The 12,445-nt window shown below is 42.1% G+C and overlaps 1 protein-coding gene across 4 annotated transcripts in view; it reads left to right on the forward strand.

The window, feature by feature from the left end:
* The window catches only part of PTPN14 (protein tyrosine phosphatase non-receptor type 14), a 193,289-nt gene that overhangs the window by 2,649 nt on the left and 178,195 nt on the right, over positions 1-12,445 (forward strand). Inside the window, exon 2 of one of the 4 annotated variants that reach the window (XM_060396203.1) lies at positions 1-12,445. This exon is cut by the window's right edge and continues 45,608 nt beyond it. The exons of 2 other annotated variants lie outside the window; for them this stretch is intronic. The gene's annotated coding sequence lies outside the window, so the exon portion shown is untranslated. One more of the 4 variants, XM_042229208.2, reaches the window with a different exon arrangement.

Consider the following 12,445-nt stretch of genomic DNA (forward strand, 5'->3'; position numbering starts at 1 on the left):
AACAGCCCCTGGACAACGGCTTTCCTGAAGGTATAGGACCTTCATGAGAGAAACGGCTCAAGAGAAACTCTTGCTATTCCCAGGTACCGGTCCATTCTCCATCATTGGCTTAAACATATACTTGTTACTATTAACACTTTAGATATTCAGGTTTGTGTGGACCTTGTGGAACAGACAGCTGTAATGGAAAGAGCATTTAGACTATTTTCATGTGGAGGAACCTTAAAAAAATCAAAGAAAGATTAGGATGTTTGGGAGAATTCTTACTTGTCCTGAATGGATGAACCAGAAGTTGACAACTATGAGAACTTTCCCCCCTAGTGCCTTCCCTCCTTATTAAGGGTTTCTGTTTTGGGCTTCAGGGATGCGAACATATACCCTTGGATTGCACCTTGTCCCCCACCTGGGTTCCGTATTCTTATCCTTTGTCACCTGCAATCCTGCATTTGGACTTCTTCAGTCACCAGATGCTGTGCATTTTTTGAACTCATTCTAAGCCTCAGTGCAGTGTGCCTTGTTAGCGATAAGGCAGGGGAAAGAGATAAGATGAAATCTTTAGCCAATTCAATTATTGCTGCTGTGCTGCTTGAAAAAGAATGAGGGAAAACAAGCACGTTTTGGTGGAGAAGAGGTTAAAATTGATGTCTAAAATAAGATTCTGTGGTCTCCCCTTACTGATTTAATTTACCCTTCCCCCCGCCTGAGCCCCAGGGAGGGCTTATTGAATGGTTCAAGGGGTGTGTGTAGCAAATTCAGCAGCTTTTCTGGCTTGTTGGTGTGCTGGAGCCGGAGATCCAGGGTTGGGAGTTCGAGATATAGCTCAGTTTGTGTCCCGGCTCTGCCGTCTGTTAGCTGTGATGTTGACTGAACTTTGCAGTCCTTCCGAGTCTCCATTCCTTCATCTCTAAGGTGGGGGCGGTAGTTGTTAGTATGCCAGGATACTTGTGGGGAATTGTGCGTAATGCCCTGTGCCCCTCTGCTAGCGGGGCCTCTCTCACACTGAGTAGGTGTTGGGTCAAGGATGGCTATTTATATGTTCCAGGAGTTATATGTGGCCATGAATGTGCTCTTTGTGTGTCACTTTTTCCCCGGCAGCCTGAACTCACATGTGTGCCAACATACATATAAGTCGTTGTCTTTGACCTTTTTTTTTTTTTCAGTCTGTTGGCTCAAAGCAAACATGTTGGCTGGCAGCTGCTAGCCCCTCATGTAGAAGGAGGGTGTGAGTTGCAGGACCAGGCCGTAGGTTAGTTTAGGGAGGGAAAGTCATGTAGACAAGGGCAGCAAAAGGGATCCTTTCCTCCAGATACTGCTTCCTATAATGAGAGTCTAGTGCTAATACAAGGATCCTTGCCTTTCTAATGTTGAAATCCAGTGAATTAAATGATGTTAGAATAAATCCGCCTGCCTTTAACAAGAATGCAAAAGGTAGCCGATTGGCACAAATGAGTCTCTGCAGCCTTGCTCTCCTTCTTTGAAGCTCAGGTCTAAGGAGTCAGTTGCAATGCGCCTCTCAGGTCCTGCCAGCTTCAGGTCGCTTGAACTTTAATGTTGCCTTTCATCCGAGAAGCCTGAAGTATTTGGCAAACATTAACTCACTGATCTTCATGTCAACCTCCCAGCAGGAGGGGCTGTTAGAAGAAAAGAACAACTCCTGAAACGTCAGGAGGACAGGTGTTTAGTAACTGTTCCAGAAGCCGAATGGATTGTTAGAGCCAAAAATTGATTGAGGATCCGACATGATGTAGGATTGCAAACAGGTCCCAAGTGAAAGAAGACCCCTTTGAAGAGTAGAGGGAGAAAGTTCAGGAAAATGTAGATCAGGCGGTGGTTTTTGCAGTGGAAAGAGAGAGGAAATCGCATTGCTAGGACCAGCCATTGCCTTTGCTGTGTATTGCATGCATGCTGATTTTGAAAATAAATAATTTCTGAATTATTTATAATTTTGAATGAGAGGATATGATGCAATTCTTGTGGATGAGGATTTAGAGTAGCTGAGGTAAAAGGTAAGTGACTAAGTACCTTTTTGTGGGATAGGAGTGGTTCTGTGTCCAAGTTGGATTATAAATGGCATATGAACATTGTTTCAATTTCCTTTCCCTTTTTCCTGTTGGTTCCATATGCCTTGGCTTGGTTTTGTTTCACTCTTCACTCAAGCTTTTGCTGGACTTGTTTTATGGTCCTTGCTACTGGGGAAAAAAACACATTGTGGCCAGGCTTGAATCAAGCTTGCATGTAAAGTCTGGTATGTGGCTGATTTGGCTTAGTTCCTGAGCGGACTCCATTAGGCTCAGCTCAAGGATTTCATCCTGAGCCTGGTCAGTTAGCTTGACCCAGAAGTCTGTTGCATTTCCAGAGGTCCTGTAAACCCTAGGTGGCCATCCCATCAGTGCTTGATGCTGGTCAACTGGGAGGTGACTGGTGAGAAAAGGAGGAAAAGTGTGGCATGACATCCTCTGTGAAGCTGAGCATCCCCTTCACATTTATGATGTTTGAGATTTTAGTACTGACCCATATTCCTAAATCGGGGAGCTTTACCGTGAGGGCTGCTGACTTGATCTCCTTCGGCTTCATTGTTGAAAACTTGCAAAAGTTCCTGATGTTTGTCTTTGTGTAAAGTGTATCCTTTTCCAACACTTCATTTCCTCAGGTCTTTGGGTTCCTCAGGTCTTTGGGAATCTGTCTCCCAGGATTTCTTTCTTTCATACTCCATTCCCTTCAGGTAATTGGGACATTAGCTAAGGCGGCGGTGAGCCTCAGAATCACCTGGAGGGCTCATTAAACACTGTTTGCTGGTATTATCCCCCATGCCCACCCGAGCTTCTGATTCTGTAGGTCTGGGATGGGCATTGAGAATTTGCATTCTTAAGACACTCTCAGGTGATGCTAATACTCCTGGTCCTTGGTCCAGCATTTCGAGAATGGCTGAGCCATTTTGGTCCATCCGTCCTTGTCAGCCTTGCTTGGTAGTCACTTAAGTTTTTCACTGCAGTGGTTTGAATGATTCTGGTTCTGGTAGTTTTGGAGCTCTGGAGAGGCTGGGAGTCACTTAATGGTAACTTATTCCTAGCTAGGCCCATGGAGAGCATAAATTAGATGCCTCCATTTTAATGGATTTGCTTGCTGCCCTCTCCCATCTGACCCCACCGCCCAGTTCTAAACAGTTTCGTTTATCTGGCACTTCTCTCTGTCTGCTTATCCGCTATACACGCCCAATTCTACCTGTCTCAAATTGAACTCATTAGTTTCTTGCCACAAAAGCTGCTGCCTCTGTATTTCCTGTCTTACTGACATGAACTGAGTTAGCTGCTGAAGCCAGGCACTTGGAGTTCTCTACAACATGTCACTCTTTGTTAGCACCCAGCGCCCCCGCCCCCGCCCCTCAACCCGCCATAACAAACCCAATTAGTCCTTAGATCCTTTGAGTTTGTGTCTCTAAAGTATCCTTGATTTGTTCCTTTCCCTCCAACACCGCTGCCTCTTGGGATTGTTCAAGAGCTTCAAAGGCTGCCTTTCACATTCTCTTCATCTGTTCTCTTAAAGAGCTTTTTAAAACACAAACCTTTTATAGTATTTAAATTCTTACTGTGCTTCTTAGTACCTGTATGATAAGGCTTCCTTACCCTGACTACCTTCGCATTCCCATCTGCCGTTCTTCTTGTCTCTAAATGCGAGGGCCCTAAGACCCTACGGGTGATGTGTAATCCCCTCTCCTTTATTCCTCACATTCCGACCCAGACTGACCTGTTCCCCTTGGCTGCCTGCTTAGCCCCTGCACCTTCAGCTAAAGCTTTCCCTGCCCTGATACTCCTTCCCACCGCCAGTTAGGCATTCCTTTCTTTAAAGTTCCAGAACGCTTTGCAGTTAGCTCTATCGGTCATTTCTGTCTCACCATATTATTTATGTTTACCTTCCTGTCTCCTCTACTAAGTTATAAGCTTCTCCTGGCAGGATTCACGTCTTATTTGGTTCAGAATCTCTGCCCTATGTGGAGGTTGGCTAGAAAGAGCCACGGCTTACCTTTACTGCTGCTGACCCTATCCCAGTGTTCTTAGCACTTTCTATTATGTCTTTGAACAACCCTGTAAAGTAGGTACTGTTACTCTTGCTGTTATGCAGAGAATGAAGTGGAGTTGACTTTTTATAAAGAAGTGAGTAAAGAACCCATGAATGAATGCATTTCTGAAATGCTGACCTGGAGGTTTAGAGCCCAGTTTGGTGTGGAATTTATTGTTTATTCTTTAATAGGAGGTGTGGTGCGCTGGGAAGATTATATCATGTTAATGACTGTATGTGATTTTCAGAGTTAAACAGATATCAGTGCTGTTTATGATACACATCTTATTTGTTCATTTGAGGAGGCGAATCACATCCCTGAGCTGTTTTCTCAAGCTACTGAGACTCTGGCTCGTATTATTGTTTTGTTTTACTTGGTTACTTTCAAACATGTAGTTATTTTCTTTCTCAATTTTTCAAACCTAGGAAACCTTGCAGATCAAGGGAGTGTGAATATCACACAAAAATTAGTAAGTAGGGACATTTGGGACTTAAGGCATAAGACAAAATTGTTTTCACAAGTTTACATGTAGTATTGATTAGAATATGTTTAATTTCATTTCTGTGCATTATTTTCTTTAGTTCCTTATATTCATGAGGAAAAGGCAAATCACTCATTATTCAACCTCTGAGTTACTAGTCTTTAAAATGGAAAAGAGTGAAACCCTCCATGACATTGTCATAGTGGATACCAACCTGTCCTTAACCAAGATATCCTGTTCGACGTGGTGGTGTTGCTTAGCTGCTCAGTCATGTCCAACTCTTTGCAACCCCCATGGACTGTAGCCCGCTAGGCTCCTCTGTCCATGGGATTTCCCAGACAGGAATACTGGAGTAGGTTGCCATTTCCTTCTTCAGGGGATCTTCCCAACCCAGGGATCAAACCCGTGTCTCCTGCTTGGCAGGTAGATTCTTTACCACTGAGCCACCTGGGTTCTACATATAGAACCATGTAATAAGCAGCACTGATATCACTGATGTTATCCCCCGAATCATGAGATGGGCTTTAGTCATTATTTCAGTTCTCAAGTAAAAGGAATTAAGACAGATTTCATAGTCATGAAAGTGAGTTTGTTATGAATTACATGTACATACTATATATCCTTGAGCTTGATCCTTTAAGGTTTTCCATGAATAACACCTCCCCCTGCCCACCCCCCCACCATAATGTTCCTCTGATTTCTTCAGCTTTATGTCATGCTATTCCCCAGGGTTCTGCCACGCTGCAGCTGTTTCCTGAGCAGGTCCCAGGAATCCTAGAGTTCAGCCATCCTAACCTGTCAAAAGCATCCTCAAAGGTCCACCGTAAACACCACTCCCCTGGACAACCTTCCTGATCTCACCCCCCCACCGCCCGACCGGGCCCCTCTGCCACTTTAAAAAAAAAAAAAACGTGTTCTTTATTTGGCTCTATCAGGTCTTAGTTGCCTCAGGTGGGATCTAGTTCCCTGGCCGGGGATTGAACCTGGGCTCCCCCTGGGCTGTCTGTGTTGGGAACGTGGCGTCTTAGCTGCTGGACCACCAGGAAGGTCTCCAATCTGCCACTTCATCTCGGCATTGACTTCTCTGTGCTCTGTGTCCTGGTTAACCTGTCTCATCCCTCTCTTGATCTGCCAGCTGCCCAGGAGCTGCCACTGGCCTCACTGCTCTCCACGCCCCTCCTCCACCCTGGCACAGACTGCCCCAGATGGTTGCTTCTCTTCTGCTGCTGGTCATCTGGACCTGTTCATTCGGGTCTGCCTCCTGCTTGCCCTGGGGATCCCCTCTGAGGCTACCCCTTTTCTCTCCATGACAACAGTTCCTTCAGGAAAGACAGTTATCTCCACCTCTCTTTATCACCTGTCTTGCTGCTGCCAGTGCGGAGACCAGTCCACCCTCTACACTTCAGAGTCTTGTTTTAAACACATCTGGGACTTCCCTAGGGGTCCAATGGGTAAGACTGCCCTTCCACTGAATGGAGGGTCGGGGGGGGTGCAGGTTTCATCCTTGGTTGGGAACTAAGATCCCACATGCTGTGCGTTGCAGCCCCCCAAAAACAAACAAACAAAAACACGTCTGAATTCTCCTTCTCTTGCTTGAAATCTATTTCGCCATTTGATACTGTTCAGAGATACATACACCAGTAATAAAAGTGAAGTTAGACCTTGAACAGTGTGTGCATTGGTGGGGGGGCACCAACTCTTTACACGTTTGAAACTTCTCACGTAACACAGACTTCTGTACCGCCCCCCCACCCCCATATCTGTGGTTCCACATCCATGGATTCAACAAATGCAGATCAGGTAGCACTGTAGGTACTTACTATTGAAAACGATCCAAGTATAAGTGGACCCATGTAGTTCAGATCACATTCAAGGGTTAACCGGGTAAAGAAATACCAGAAAGACAATGAACCCCAAATACAGGGGACGAGGTGGTTCTGAAGGTGAGGGGAGAAGTGTAGTGTTCTTTTATTCCCTAAGCTGAATGGTGGGAACATGTATGTTTACTATGTCCTCTTGTGTGTCTAACGTACTTAATTTTAACAATACACAAAGCTGCCCAAGGTCAAGTGCAGACTTAGCTGAGCCTTCTGGGCTCTGCATGTATAGCTCTTGTTTCCACCTAACCTAACTGCTAGCCTGGGCTGGAAACATTTCTCAGGGTTGAAACATTGTGGCTTTGACTTATGTCTACTGTTACTCTTCCATGGATTCCTTTTCCCATCTGGTCACATACTAATTTCTTCTGTTCTGTATCTCCTTAGATGTTCTCTGACATTCCTTTTTTACCATTTGGAAGAGTTCATTGTCACCTGGTCGGTCTTCTTTTGGTCTCCTCATTCTTTACTGATACGCATCACATTAAATTGTAGCTGTTTGTTCATCTACCTCCCCACAGTTTTGAGCTCTTAGGGGACATGTTTTGTTGATTTATTTATCTTTGGGTTCTTGGTACCCGCTGCAAAGTAGATATTCAATAAGTGCTTGGAATTTTTGAGTCATAGATGTAAGATTAGGGTTTTTAATTGGAAGTAATTTTTTTTTAAAGCATGTCCAAAAAAACTTCAAAGCAAATTGAAGGAAAGAATATCTTGTGGATTCAGTATCAGAAATGTAGACTGTAGACTGAATTGATTTATACATGTGTGTGATAAGTCACTTCAGTTGTGTCTGACTCTTTGCAACCCTGTGGACTGCAGCTTGCCAGGCTCCTCTGTCCATGGGATTCTCCAGGCAAGAATACTGGAGCTGTCGTGACAGTAGTGGGTTGTCATGCTCTCATCCAGGGGATCTTCCCAACCCAGGGATCCATTTATACATGGATTTCTTCAGTCAAACCCATGATTAGTTTTAGACATTATTTCTTCTGCTTTTCCCATTTACCTGATGGTGACAGGGGATAGTGTAATTGTTTTGGCTTGTTCTTATTGTTTAGTCCTTTCCCTCCACGGTCATGGACTGTGCTGATGCTTTCTGTAGCAGTGTCTGAGAGTCTGTGGGAGTCTAGGTGTGGAAGTACATCTGGGCTGTGAAGTGGTACCGCTTGTTGTGAGGGAGACTTCTGCCATCAATGCTACTTGCTCTGGGATAGAGCAGCAACACACCCTTGTAGAGGAGAGGCAGCAGAGTTTATTTTTGCGGCAGACATGTCCCACTGCAGAGCTATAATAACCATAATGAAGGAGGATTATGCTGTATTAGGTTTATGAAGGGTGTACTGGTCTGTTACCAGGGTCAGTGGTGACAGCTCAAGCCAGCAATTAGGTTTCATTAAAGACTCCAGCAGGCAATTAGCATTCGTTTCTGCCAATGAAATCCTATGATCTATTAAGCATATTCTTTTTCATTAGACATTTTGTAAACTGTGCTTTACATGACAGAGGTACACTTTTTTCTTTTTTAAGACATACACACGTCTCCAAATTATCATTTGAAAAATGGGCTTTTAGACTCCCTCTGTTTAATGGCAACCCACTCTAGTATTCTTGCCTGGAGAATCCCAGGGATGGAGGAGCCTAGTGAGCTGCCGTCTGTGGGGTCGCACAGAGTCGGACACGACTGAAGCGACTTAGCAGCAGCAGCAGCAGCAGCAGCATACTAACATTCTGGGTGGATTGTGCTGTTTTAAAGTCTGTACATTTTTAAACGTTCATACAGATTCTTTTATTCAAAGGAAAGGAATTTGTTATGGAATATTATATAATTATGTGATTTATGAGGGGCAAACAGTGTGACTGATGTGAAATGAATTATAATAAAACTCTAAAATAATGAAATGACACCTACCAGTTTTAATTATATTCTCTAGAAAATTATTGTTTTACTTAAGAGGCGTCTAAAAATAAAGGCTGGGAAGGATGATTTGTGCTGTGTTTCAGCTGAGCAGCTGTTTGGTTGTTTTGAAAATGAGGCTTATTTTCCAAGGGGTGGGTTTGGTACAAGTGAATGTTTGATGTAGCTTCATCCTTAGGCATGCGTTTAGGCATTTAAACTTTGCCTGTGAGTATGATGTGATGTTTACACTTACTACATCATGAAAAGAAATTTCCTCCCTCTTCTCTTTGTACCTATTCCCGTCCTTTCTCCTCACTTCTGTCTTCTTCCCTCCCTTCCTTCTTTTGTAATACATTGCCTTCATGAGGAGGACTCTGATAGGTTAACTGGGGCTTCCCTGGTGGCTCAGTGGTAAAAAATCTGCCTCCAATGCAGGAGACATGGGTTCGATCCCTGGGTCGGGAAGATCTCCTGGATGAGAGCATGACAACCCACTGCTGTCATGACAGCTCCAGTATTCTTGCCTGGAAAATCCCATGGACAGAGGAGCCTGGTGGGGCTACAGTCCATAGAGTTGCAAGGAGTTAGACACGACGGAAGTGACTGAGCACAGCACACAGATAGGTTAATCACTGTGTATGTATCAGGGATGATAAAAGGGAGAGCTGCAGAGTACAGCCTGTCAAGCTGGAAACTCGGTGTAAAGGTCCGTATAGATGTCTATTTCCATGAGTTACTTAGGCTATCTTCCTGCTGTTTGATTCTCTTGATTCACTTATCATTTTTCTCGTTTGTGACAGAATGGTAATAGTGGCTCAGCATAGCAGCTTGAGAAGGAAGCTGCTGAGAAGCTACTGGAGAAGGAAATGGCAACCCACTCCTGTATTCTTGGCTAGAGAATTCCATGGACAAAGGGGCATGGCAGGCTACAATCCATGGAGTCACAAAGAGTCAGACACATCTGAGCGACTGTCACTCACTCACTCACAGCAGCTTGAAATCTGTGTACATGAGCATATTAAAGACTCCAAGAAGTCTTGCAGTAAACAAAAAATAGGTTGAATTTATTTAAGGACTTTTTTAAAAGTCAATTTTATGGAACATGTAATCTCAAGGGACATAAATATTATATAAAATACTTTCTAGGAAAATCTCAGTTTAGAAGGTGGCTGTAATAGAGAAGGCTTGTTTGTTGTCTTTAAGAAACCCCATGTCTAAATTAGAGAGTATAATGACTTAGATTATTAACACAAATAAATAAACATTAAAAGTCTTTGTAAGCAGACTAGGCTAACTTTATACTTTTTATTAGTTGAATTTTGGTGCGGGGAGTGGCAATCGGGGGAGAGGCACAGAACAAGAGCAAGTTTAAAATAAAATATCAAGACTTTATTTGCAAACCAACTTTCAAGGAAAGTTGTAGGAATAGTAAACATCTAATTTTATGCATTTGTAATACATAAAGAAGAGTAACGTGCCAATTGGATTTGAGGCCCTACAGCAACCTCACCCTTCAAAGAAAGATCCAGGTATCTTTACTAATCCGTCTAGTAGAGGCCAGAAGCTGTGATTAATATATACACTACCAAAAAATCTTGATTCTCTAAATTTTGGCAGCCAGCCATTTCCCCCACTCCCAGCCCTTATCATTTTGCCTAAAGAAAGCAGTCTGGCTTAGGAGGTATAAACCGTTGAGGGCTGTAGAAATGTCACTGCAATTATTTTATTAATAGCTGCCAGTATGGCAGTTGTTTTGTGTAACTGGGCTTTTAACACAGATGCTGTGACTATCACATGACCAGTTTTTCTCTTCCATGGCCTTTTTATTATCTCTAGCTAATTTGCTCATTATTTCCTTCAGTTTTCCCCACTTTTATTCCTGACCTTTTACGAAGTGGAACTTTCTGTGTGGAAACCCCTTTTCCTCTACAACCTTTCAATTCATAACAATCTTATGAAAGAGAAGTTATTTTTATCTATAGTTTATCTTTGAGACATATAAAAGAGGTTATTAGCTAACGAATCACAACTACCAAGTGGAAGAAGTGGATTTGAGCTCCTTCCACAGCCCAAGTTCTGAACTGCAACCCTAGGAGGTCAGGGACATCTGTTCTTCCCGCCTTCCTCTTTCTTTCCTTTCATCCATTTGTTTAATAAATGTATTTTGATGTTTTTGAAGGTGGGGATGTTTTTCTGAGGTCTTAATCTTTAAAAGACTCAGCAACCATTCAGGTAGCCACTAGGCACATGAGACCAGATGGCATTTGAAATGTGACTAGTATGAGTTGCGATGTGCTGTGTTAAGTACACACCAGATTATTGCAGAATTAGTACGACAACAACAACAAACAATGTTACGTATTTCATTGTAATTTTAAAAAATCGATTACTTGTTGAAATAGTTTTCAGATCTACTGAGTTGAATACAATCTGTTATTAAAATTAATATCTTGTGTTCTGTTTTGCTCTTTAAATGTGACTACTGGAAAATTTTAAATGACCTATGCGGCTTGCATTTGTGGTCCACGTTATGTTTTGAGGACATAAGGAATCCTTGAGGACAGGACTGGTACAGATGGTTATCTAACTAAGCTTGGGAAACCTAACCCCTGAATGATGCCTCAGGGCTGAGGGAACAGTGGATGCAGATGAAAATTAGAAATAGTTTTTGGTGATGGTGAAAAGCAAACTTGATGGTGCCTTAGGATGACCAGCAGAGAGAGGCTAATATTAGCTGGCATTTATTTACTACTTACCACCAGCAAGTACTTGTCAAGCACAAAGTATCTTTTCTATCCTTGTAACAACTCTGTGAAATAAGTGCTCTCATTGGCTTATTTTATAGATGAGAAACCTCAGGCTTAAAATGGCTAAGGCACAAGATCCTATACTAAATACTAGTAAATACTAGTATACTGTGTAAATGCACAGTAAATACTAGTTTACTGTGTAACACCATTGGCATGCAAATTCAAGTACATAAATGATGGAACTCAGTGTCAAATCCAGGCATGAATCCAGCACGTGTACTTGTAACCCTTCTGCATCACTGCCTCTCAAAGGCAAAAGAGAAAACATTACCTGGAATCAATCAGTAACAGTTCCTTGATTCATTCAGTGCCTAGGAAGGACACACATTCCTCTCTGCAGCCCTGGCTGTGGTCATCTTTGAGTTAGGGAATGCAGTACAACCATCGGTGGCATCAAGTTATCAAGAAATGGTGAAGTTATGCTTAGTTTACTCTCTTTACTAATCCAGGGTTGTCTTAATTAGAAAGGTATTTACCACAAATTGATTTTAGAAACTTTTAAGTGTGCTTCAGATTGCTTTTGACTGAGAGACATTGATGAATCTCATAGCAAGTACAGATTATGTAAATATAAGTATTAGATCTTTTTCCTTAGTATAGCTATAATATTTTTTCAAAAATTGGTAGAAGTGTATTTTACAAATCTATTTAATTTTTTAGCCTTTGTTCTTATGTAAACATATTTTTGTAGTTTTATATAAATGCCCTTGCAAATATGCATGTTTTTCATCTTTCTTACTATCTTAATAATGAATGTTATATATCTGCATAGAATTGACATACTGTGAGTTCCTTTTTTTATTGTTGAAAATACATTCATATTTCTTGCTATCTCGTGAAAGAATATAGTGAGAATCTTCACATTAACAGTTTTTTTGAAAGTCTTTACTGAATTTGTTACAATATTGCTTGTTTTATATATTTTGGGGTTTTGGCCCTGAGGCATGTGGGATCTTAACTCCCTGATCAGGGTTCAAACCCCAGCCCCTAGCATGGCGAGGCAAAGTCTTAACCGGTAGACCACCAGGGAAGCCCCACATTAACAGGTTTTAAAACTTACTGCTGAATTTGTTTGATAAATTTCTGTAAGTAACAGTACTTGTTCTAATAAACATGATTCTTGAATCATACAAACGTAGTGGAATTTCAAACAGGTCATAAATAAATTCGGAGGTAGCGCAACTTATTTTCGGGTTAAGTGATGTCTTTTCAGATCTTGCTTTTGCACAGTGTTTGATGACTAGAAAGTGGATCATCCCTGAAAATAGCTCTTGCTTTTGTCTGTTTTTTTGTTTTTGTTTTTTGACAATTCCCTTCCTTGTA

Source organism: Ovis aries, chromosome 12, assembly GCF_016772045.2.
Source record: "Ovis aries strain OAR_USU_Benz2616 breed Rambouillet chromosome 12, ARS-UI_Ramb_v3.0, whole genome shotgun sequence".
Taxonomy (NCBI): domain Eukaryota; kingdom Metazoa; phylum Chordata; class Mammalia; order Artiodactyla; family Bovidae; genus Ovis; species Ovis aries.